Source organism: Adiantum capillus-veneris, chromosome 4, assembly GCF_014529385.1.
Source record: "Adiantum capillus-veneris isolate H3 chromosome 4, ASM1452938v2, whole genome shotgun sequence".
Classification (NCBI taxonomy): domain Eukaryota; kingdom Viridiplantae; phylum Streptophyta; class Polypodiopsida; order Polypodiales; family Pteridaceae; genus Adiantum; species Adiantum capillus-veneris.
This window is the reverse complement of record NC_140934.1, coordinates 48902027-48911994: the sequence shown is the minus strand read 5'-3', so window position 1 is coordinate 48911994 and position 9968 is coordinate 48902027. Positions and strand designations below refer to the sequence as shown.

Genomic DNA, 9968 nt, shown 5'->3' with positions numbered 1-9968 from the left:
TTTAATTCAAGAGTTGTCAGGTAGAACGATAGTGTCAGAAGGTCTCCTGGCCCCCCCTTGGGATTGCTCCAATGAAGTTAAAAGCTCTCTCTCTCTCTCTCTCTCTCTCTCTCTCTCTCTCTCTCTCTCTCTCTCTCTCTCTCTCTCTCTCTCTCTCTCTCTCTCTCTCTCTCTCTCTCTCTCTCTCTCTCTCTCTCTCTCTCTCTCTCTCTCAAGATTACTTTTGTTCAAGATGTGTCTTCTAGATCTCTTAGGCCAATTGCAATGGGACTTTAATTTAAGACTCATCGGGTAGATAGTGACACCACAAACCATCTCACACTGACTGGCCGTCTATGCACATGAAGCCAATTGGTGAGGAATATCTGGAGATGATGTCTTGATGGCAGCATTGGTGCCAACAGAAATAAGAAGCAGAATGCTCCACATCAAGTGTAGGCACCCTAAACCGTCTTGGAACATTTCTCCTCTCTTTTTTCCTCGTAAATGTCACTATGTTCATGTGAACACGATGAAGGAGGGAGCCTCCATGATGATAAGATTGTTAACTGACCTAATGCAATGTGTGCAAGGGCATGGGATATCGAGCTAGCTGAAAGCCTTGTTGTATAGTGCCATGTGTGCAACATAGGAGCCTATAGAAAAGGAGTTACTGCCACCAAGAGAATTTAGTTTCTACATAGCTAGTGTTTTCACTCTTTTTCATACGGCTAGCGTTTTGTCCATATCAATGTTCATGATATTCGCAACAGATGCATTTTCCAAAGCTCCCAAAGTAGTTGCTTGTGCATGTGCATCAGCATGAAGTATATTGGGTACATGATTCAACCATTTATAAGCCAAGGAAGGTACCAATCTAAATGTACAAAAAATGCCAAAGTGGTTAGCTAATGCTTGTTAATCCACTTGGATGGAGGGGGAGATGGAAGCTTTGGTGTCCTTTGTGGGTCCATTGTCTACCATGGCTATCTTAAGGTGAAAATGGAAGAAAAGGGAGAGTGTGAGGTGTGGTGGTAGGTGACCAAGGCCTAGAAGGTCTGCAATCTCCTCCTCATCTTCTCTCTCTCTCTCTCTCTCTCTCTCTCTCTCTCTCTCTCTCTCTCTCTCTCTCTCTCTCTCTCTCTCTCTCTCTGTATGGCTGGTGCTCTCCATTGAATGAATAGGCTGACCACTTCTCCCCACACATAGCCACACATTGGGTAGAGTTCCCTAATCCCATCAAGCTCTCAAAGTGAGATCAATTAATGATGGGGAAAACATAGCTATATATGTGTGCAACGACCAACTTGGGCAGCTTTTGCATATCGTGAATACACGTGTGAGGAGCAACTTGAGCTTGATGCTAGCACTTGATGTGTGGAATCCACTTCCCCAATGCACGATTTTATTTTGAATCATCTAGTTTCCAACATGTTGTTCCATTCAAAATCATCTTCTTCCTTGCAAGCCAATATGTTGACACCATTTTTGCCAATATTAGCAAGGGTATGCCAAGAATAGCACTCTTGTGTACTTCTTGTATAGGAAACTGAGGCGGGCCCATCTACTCTTCACAATTTCTTTGAGCATGTCCATACAAATTAAGAGACCCTATTTTCGGAAGGGCTGAAGAAGTTTTTTGAAGTTTTTGACCGACCAAAAGACTCATGGTGGCATTTCACCAAATCTATGGAGGGGACTCATGCAAAACCAATGAGATTTTTACCTGCATGTTTCAACCTTATGATCCAAAAGAAAAGCTGACACTCCACACAAAGCACCCTCGTTTAAGACCTTCTCCATTCCTAGATCCAGGTAGACCCTTAGGGTTATTGCAGCCATAGGTTTCTCATCTCATAGTTTGAAAACCCCAACAATGGAAGACTCAAATTCATCTTGCATAAAATATACACCTCAAGACCCATCACAAGCTAAAATAGGAGCATGTCCCTCCTTTAGACCATTTATAACATGCTCCATGAGATCTACACCACTAACTATATGCTACATTTTGAGAAGATGTTAACACTATCACCACTTTTTGTCACGAAAGATTGTCAAATTTTTCTTCTACTTTGCTTGATGGAAGCCAAGCGTCCTCATTTTTTCGTGCAACATTAAGTTGTTTGCCCCTCACTTTTGAGAAAATTCTAATGCCTCTTACTTCAGCCCCAATAGCATGACTTATTACTTTTACAATGTTGCTTAAAAGTAAGGACACTTCCCCCTGACTTCCCCATAGAAAATGACTCAATTAGCATGTCATCCTTTGAGATTTTGACCTTTGAGCACCAGTTCTTGCTTGTCACCTGCAAATCCAGGTTATTTTATTAATAACCTATATCTCAAGTCTTAAATGCTATTCATTGTGTCAATTCTAAAAGTATGCTCCTTGCCACAATTGTTCTAACCGTCACTACCTATTATTAAGAAACTTTTACAACCAAATGCACACGCTTCCCATTTGTGAGACCATAATCCTTCACTAAAGCATCTTGGCAGCAAAGCTCACAGCCTCCATATATCAATCTCTAGTGCTTTACATAAAATCCTTGAACGCTTCAATCCACAGTTTTTAAGAAGCACGATGTCACCACTCTAAGAGACTATAAATAATATGATGTGATTAATAATAGTCTACTAAGGCATCTATAAGGTTTCAATCCTTCTTGCAGAAGGAATCCCTATGTAAAGTTTTGGATCCAAGTTTTTGAATGGAAAAAGTTGCTATTTTTAGCAGTTTTTTGTGATCAGATATCGTTTTCGTATTGAAATTCTTGTAGAGCTTTTAATTTTGGTCAAAGTCATGTTTTGTGAAATTTTCCCATAAATAGAAAGTTTTTGACCACCGGAATGGTCTAGGATCGATCGGCTCGTCAAACTGTGCACCGTCTTAGGTTTTCTTAAAAATAGGGTCCGCACGCCGGAAGCTGCTATTCATGGCAGCTAGTCGTATCTGTTACCTGCAGGTCTGTCTTGAGTTAGCAAGTTTCAGAATTGAAATTGGGTTACTATAAGTCTAGTTAGCCTAAGGTTAGCATTTTCTAAGGTATGTATGGCATGAATGTGGATGTGCATGGATGTGCATGCATGGTCATGGGTATGCATGGACATGTGTCCCCATGATGTATGGCCATGGGTCATGAGCATGGCTAGTCTTGTGACAAGTGTTAGGTTAGGCATGGAGAGTGTAGCATGGCCTAGATAAGGTGTCACATGAGTCAAGAGTGAGGTGTGGCATAGTATGGGCAATGAGGCATGGACTTAGGCCACCACACCCCCTCAAAATAATAAAAAGCTAGCGCTACCTCCCCTTGTGGAAATCGATTTTGAATGTATGTGTGTGTGTGTGTGTGTGTGTGTGTGTGTGTGTGTGTGTGTGTGTGTGTGTGTGTGTGTGTGTGTGTGTGTGTGTGTGTGTGTAAAAGAGAGAGAGAGAGAGAGAGAGGGAGCATAGGTAAGTCAGATGGGCAAGTGAGGACACCTCGCTAGGGAAACCCCACACCTAGCATGACACTTGGAGAGGTGTGTGTGTGTGTGTGTGTGTTACAAATAAGGGCTAAGGATTCTAGTGAGAAAGGAGCCCTATGATTGATGAGCTCAAAATCCCATAGCTTGTGATCAAGTCGAATAGAGTCCAATTCGACTTGTCTAGGAGGAAGTAAAGGAACTAAACTAGAGAAGGTTACAGAGATGTTTTTAGAAGGAGATAAGTCAGAAGAATGAAAAGCTAGAGTAGACAATGCTTCTTTCTCTTCAGGGTCCAATAAGTCTAAATCCAAGAGAGGGTTGACAACTTCCACTTGAGATTTAAGCTCTATAGGAATAGATGGAATACCATTTATTTGTAAAAGCTTATTTACGATATTAGGTAGGGATGAAAAGTAAAAATTCAAATCACATGAATCTTGGAAATCTATTAATGATAACGAGATTAATAGCTTATTAAATGCCTCAAGACAATCAGTGGGGGTTTTTCGTGATGTTACGAGAAGAGAAATCTAATCATTTATAGATGCAATGTTAAGGGCAGACAGGGTTTTGTTTTCACATGATAATTTTTCAAAATCTAGAAGTTTCTTATGAAAATCAGGGCCCTTAAAACAAGATAAAATGCATTGTGTACCAATGGGAGGAATGGGAATAGGAGCTTTAGTAGTAGCATATCCAAGTTTAACCAATGATGGAATCCATTTCTCCTAAATAATACATGTAAACAGTTAGATCTCTAAACAAATTTCAACTAAATTGACACTTAAGCATATGATACTAGCCCGACCAAAGGCTAGTTAGGAAACAGGGGTGTGTGTGTTTTATGTTTTAATCCTAACCACAATTGGAATCATATGCTTAAGTACAATTTAGATTGAAGTTTCAATACAAAATAAATTATCTTTATGATCATAAATTACAAAAAAACATAGCATTAATCAGCTTTACAAAGATAAATTCACAAAGAAATTGGATTTTGTAGGAGATGCTTTCTGCCACAAGCATTCCTAGCTGAGGGATGAGAGACTCACCTGCCAACCAACCAGACAACAAATAGTTAGAATTAATCATGTATTGAATGGGTGACAGGTGTAAAGCGTCCCCCCATCCACGTGTTATAGTTGTCACGTCTAGCCAACTAGATGCGTAGCATCTTGCATTCTCCAATAATGAGGTAAATTATCCATTGAGAGAGAGAGAGAGAGAGAGAGAGAGAGAGAGAGAGAGAGAGAGAGAAGGAGAAATAAAAAAATAATCACCATTTAATAGAAATGAGTTTTAACTCCCAACAATCTCTTATTTTGTAATCACACAAGTTGAGAACATCTTCTCAAGACATTGAATTCACAACAAAAATATTATTGTGAATATGCATGTATCTATAAATGTAGAGGGTGTGTCCATGAAACTTATAGATTTAAAACCATCACCACGTTTGTAGTATATAATCCCTATTGTATTTATCACAAAACCCTACATTTCATTGTATGAATGTAACAAATAAACCAATATACATATGCACTTATGTCAAAATTTCTTACCGTGTGTTTATTTGTTTGTGTGTGTGTGTGTGTGTGTGTGTGTGTGTGTGTGTGTACACGCACGCGCACATATCGATTAGAAGTATATTTAGTTATAATCTCTAGCTTTGCTTACTTACATTTGAATGAGTGATTGTGTGTGCACACATGCACACACGAACGCACATGCGCACAGAATTTTATACATGTGCATGCATTTTTGTAGGTATAGTGTATTTTCAAGTGAGGGTGTGTTTTGATTTGCTTTTGTCTGTGTGTGTGTGTGTGTGTGTGTGTGTGTGCAAGTGTGCAAGTGTACATGCGCACATACATGCACACGCACGTATGTACCTATGGGTGTGTGAATACAGATGAAAACATTTGTACAAAAATTGCAACAATTTCTTCACCATATTTAAAATTGATGACAAAACGATGAATTAAACAACACCTGTGAAGTTGTGGCAAGAAGTAATGCCATGTTGCAAGTCACCTCCAAGACTGTGATGTCCAAGGGTACCTTGATGATTGATATAGTGCTACAATTTATACTTTGATTGGCTTCTCAACATATGTACCTATCATAGAATTATGCTAAATTGAAAGTAAGCAAATAGTCTTTCAAGCTCTACTGTGTAGTACAACTCAAGCTTGTGTATACTCAAGGCTCTCTTGGTAGGCAGCCATCACTCTTCTTCTCCTTTTATCCTCATATGTCCTCAATCTGTTGAAGAGTAGAGTGACCTATTATTAGATACACCAATTTATGTTTTGCATAGAGACAATATTGTGAGAGTGTGTGTGTGTGTGTGTACATGTGAGAAGGAGAGAGAGTGATAAAAGACAACAAAGCTACAATCCGTTTCCTCCTCTTTTAGCAATACCCTTTTATTTAAAAATCAATGCCTAGGAGAGAGTTGTGTGTGTGTGTGTGTGTGTGTCCAAAACTTCTTTTGTATGGTGTGCATGAGAGCTAGTGGGAGAAGTTTTTAGAGGGTAGGGAAAGTATTTTACCATCTTTTGTCTTTGTTTGAAAAGAAAAAGTATAGGTGATGGTCCTACATGTTTCCTTGTCGATGCAGCCACTACATTTTAAAACAAGTGAAAGATTTTCAAAAAAGTATTTGGATATCTTATTTGTACCCTTCCAATTTGTATAGAAAGAAATTGAGAGCTTTTTCAAGGCCTTGAAGCCACTACATTTTTAAACAAGTGAAAGATTTTCAAAAAAGTATTTGGATATCTTATTTGTACCCTTCCAATTTGTATAGAAAGAAATTGAGAGCTTTCTCAAGGCCTTGAAAGGCTGCACTTATATGACGTTCTTTTTTGTGCATCTAGTGAAAAGGTAGTTTTAATGAGCCTTCAAAATGCAAACTAGGGCCACCATTCAAATTTGAGGGTTGGGTGAGAGTCACACCCAAAAAACATTTTAAGCAAATAAAAATAAGATACCCACCCAAAAAAAGGGGGGGAGGGGGGATCTCTTAACTTTGAGAGTGAGCGTGTGTGTGTGTGTGTGTATACATGTGCAAATATACTGGAGCTTTGTAAAACATCAAAACCTAGTGTGTGTGTGTGTGTGTGTGTGTGTGTGTGTGTGTGTACATGTGCAAATCATACTCTCACCATTTTTTGTGAATCAAATAAATTGATATAAGTTTAAAATTTATTAATACAATTTCATATAATAATAGTAAAAAAATTGGTGATGGTCTAACTCACTCTCTATAGAACATGGGTATGTGTGCATGTGTGTGATGCATTTTTGTACATGAGGTCTTTTTCAGTTTATTGTGTGTGTGTGTGTGTATGGGCTCTCTAGTTCCAGTTTTAGCAAGCCAAATCGAACCTCCTTGAGGGGGATGCCTATATAAGAGTAGCTTCAACCCTCTCTAGGCACACACAATCCCCAAGACAGTGCAAGGAAGTGTTACTGTTAGAGTGAATTTTTTTGAAGCCTTTTCTACATCACATAGTACACAAGGAGGTCTTAATCAAGGGTAATTAAATTATGTTTATGCTAATCCTATTGCCCCATAGCCTCTTTTCTCTAGAGGATTCCTATGTTAGGCCTAATTATGCTAGCTGGCTATAACATTAATCAATCTATTCTCTATTATAATTCATGTGAATTATTGTCAATGGTTTCCATCCGTTGATTTTAGCTCCATTATTGAATGAAGGAGCATCTTGCTTCTTGAGTACATCTAATTTTTCTTAATTGAGCATAAGTTTATGTACGTAATTATCATTTCTAGTTAAGTTATGATTCTCTAAGATATGGTGAATCTTTTTCTCTTTGTTATGCACCCAAATTGAAGTATAATTAAGGTGATTAAAACCTTGATTTATCCATGAAAATATAGCAAAATTATGAGAACTCTTGCATACTAAAAGATGCATAGTTAGAATCTTGCTTTGCACTAGTAAATTATGCATAATCTATGTACTATAGTGTGGAATTTAATCATCTATTACAGTTGGTATTTGCATGGTTATAGTCTATCACTATGTGATATATAGATGCATCTAGTAGTGCATTAATCTTGATTTCATATTACATATGGGAGAAGTCTTGGTTATGATAATCTTAGTGTGAGTTTATAATTTAGGACATAATCATCTCGTTGTGTTCTTAAGTTAGCTTGCACACTTATAATTGTGAAAGCTTTGTAAATTAGCCTAGTATTAAGTATAAGATTAAGGCTATCCTTGTCAAGTTTTCTCATTGGTTGTTGTGGGAATTTTTGTACCACACATAGTCTCTTCGTTTTTTCAAAAGAACTAATCCTAGTAGTGAGAAATGGCTCCCAAAAGAACTCGGTTTAGTAGTGCTAACGACCGCGAGGCGGGAACTAGCAACATGAATGGTAAAGCGTCAATGAGAGAGGGAAAGCCGGCCATCTCACCAAACGACAAGGACGAAATTCATGAGGTTGGTGGATTTTATATTTAACTTACATAAGCATTGCATTATGATAATTTTAGGAATGTCTAAACTCCCCAAAATATGTTGAAAATCCAACTTAGACAACGGCATTAGTACTTTAATGGTTTTTATCTAAATTTAAGTTTAAATAAATAGGAAAGAAATGCTTCATGGAAAGACTGTTTTGAGGTAGGAAAGAATGGTTGTTAGGAAAAACTATCTCAACCAAATTTCATTCATTATTCCAATGTTGACTTAGTCTGAACCCCCTATTGATCACAAAGCAGTAGCTCGCAAAGTTATCGCAGGAGCTAAATCCACAAACCAAGGTGAGACGGGGAGGGGACCTCACAACTGGTATCAGATCTTAGGGTTCAGAGCCTAGGTTAGTTTGGAAAAAAATTCGTATTGTCTGAAATTTTTAAAAAACAAGAAAAATTGGATAGCTAATCCAAGGCTTATGCGTCGATATTGCAGGAAGATCCTGTGTTTGAATATCGCAAATTCCAAGTCTTCAAGCTTATTTATGAGAGTGCCTGTCGTTCTCCAAACTATCTTTTCCGACGGAGCGTGATGGAGATGTTGATGAAGGCTCACACTCCTCATTCGACTCGGATAGATAAAGGCTGGGAGCTCGACTGGAGCAATGAAGGCGGGATTTATTACATCAATGCTTGGAAGCTGGGATCTCTTACCACAGACTTAAAGAAACTACACTGCACAGAGGAACTAAGAGTAGTTCATTTGTACTACTTCTTGGGTATAAACTCGACTATCATTGTTCCCACTTATCCAAGAGGCACGAAGAAACCCTTGAACGAATGGCTATGGGAGAAAGTGGTGGAGATAATCTCATATCGAAGACTTAGAACTTTTTCTATTCTTTAGAGCACCCCTAAGAATATGGATCTTGTAATTTATTTTCCGATTTACAATGAGTATAGGAACTACTATACCAATCAGTTAGAAGACTATAGAAATGTGGCTACAAACACCCATCATTTGTATCACCATATTCCAAGTCAACCAGCTATGTGGATTCTTTAGATGCAGCAAAAATTTGTAATAAGTTAAGATGAGATACCCTAAGCCTCTTTTGTAAGGCTATCCTTGTAAATATTAACTTTATGAAAAAAAAACCAAGCCTTTTGAATTGAGTGTCTTGATCTTGTGTCTATTCTGAAGTTAAATCTTAGTCGTGTGATAAGTCTTTAAATTTGTCAATTTACCGATCTTATGAAATCATGTAGGTACCTCCTTCTACTCTTTATACCGCGGTTCAGGAGAAAAAACTTCTTCTCAATCAAGCACACCCCCCAACTTCAAAGGTGAAGGGTTAACGTGGAACAAGATGCAGAGGTTTGGATCGAGGCCATGGAGGATTATTTTAAAGCTGTGGGAACTCATCCACAGAATCAAACTATGCTTGCCATGTTCCAACTTATTGGAGACGCCAAAACATGGTGGAAACAACATTGCCGGGACTCTGACATTGTTGGATCTTCTCAGTCATGGGAAGAAATTAAGACTGCGGCGACTAAACGTTACTTACCGCCAGTTCATAGGGCCATCAAAATGAACGCGTTTTTTCACTCAAGCAGCTATCCTTGACTGTAGAGGAGTATTACTCCAAGTTCGACTCTAAAGAGATATGCGCCAAAGATGACCTTGGAGCAACAAGTGGCCAAGTTCTTCCAAGGACTCATAGAACCATTGAATAGTAGGTTGGAAGCTCTTAGACCAACAACACTGCAAGATGCTTTGTTAAGAGCCAAGCCGTTAGAGCTGAGGAAATCATGAAACCTGCTCAAGCCAGAAGAAATTACTTAGCAAAGAGGGCCAGAACGAGTAATTGGGATAACAGACCAGCAAACCTTGCTTATCAGAATCGTCCTATGGTAGCTACTTCAACTGCTACCAAATTTCCCAATGTGTGCTGCTACAAATGCCAAGAGTATGGCCATTACGGAAACAAATGTCCCAAGAAGACTCGTGCATCCGGTGCAAATGCAGTACCTCCCAATGCCAACGAAAGAGGTCAACCG

At 38.6% G+C, this 9968-nt stretch overlaps 1 pseudogene; it reads right to left on the bottom strand.

Moving 5' to 3' along the window:
• Window positions 1–1394: 1394 nt before the first annotated feature.
• Window positions 1395–9486, bottom strand: LOC147459122 (phosphatidylinositol 4-kinase gamma 4-like; annotated as a pseudogene).
• Between the last annotated feature and the right edge of the window lie 482 nt (window positions 9487–9968).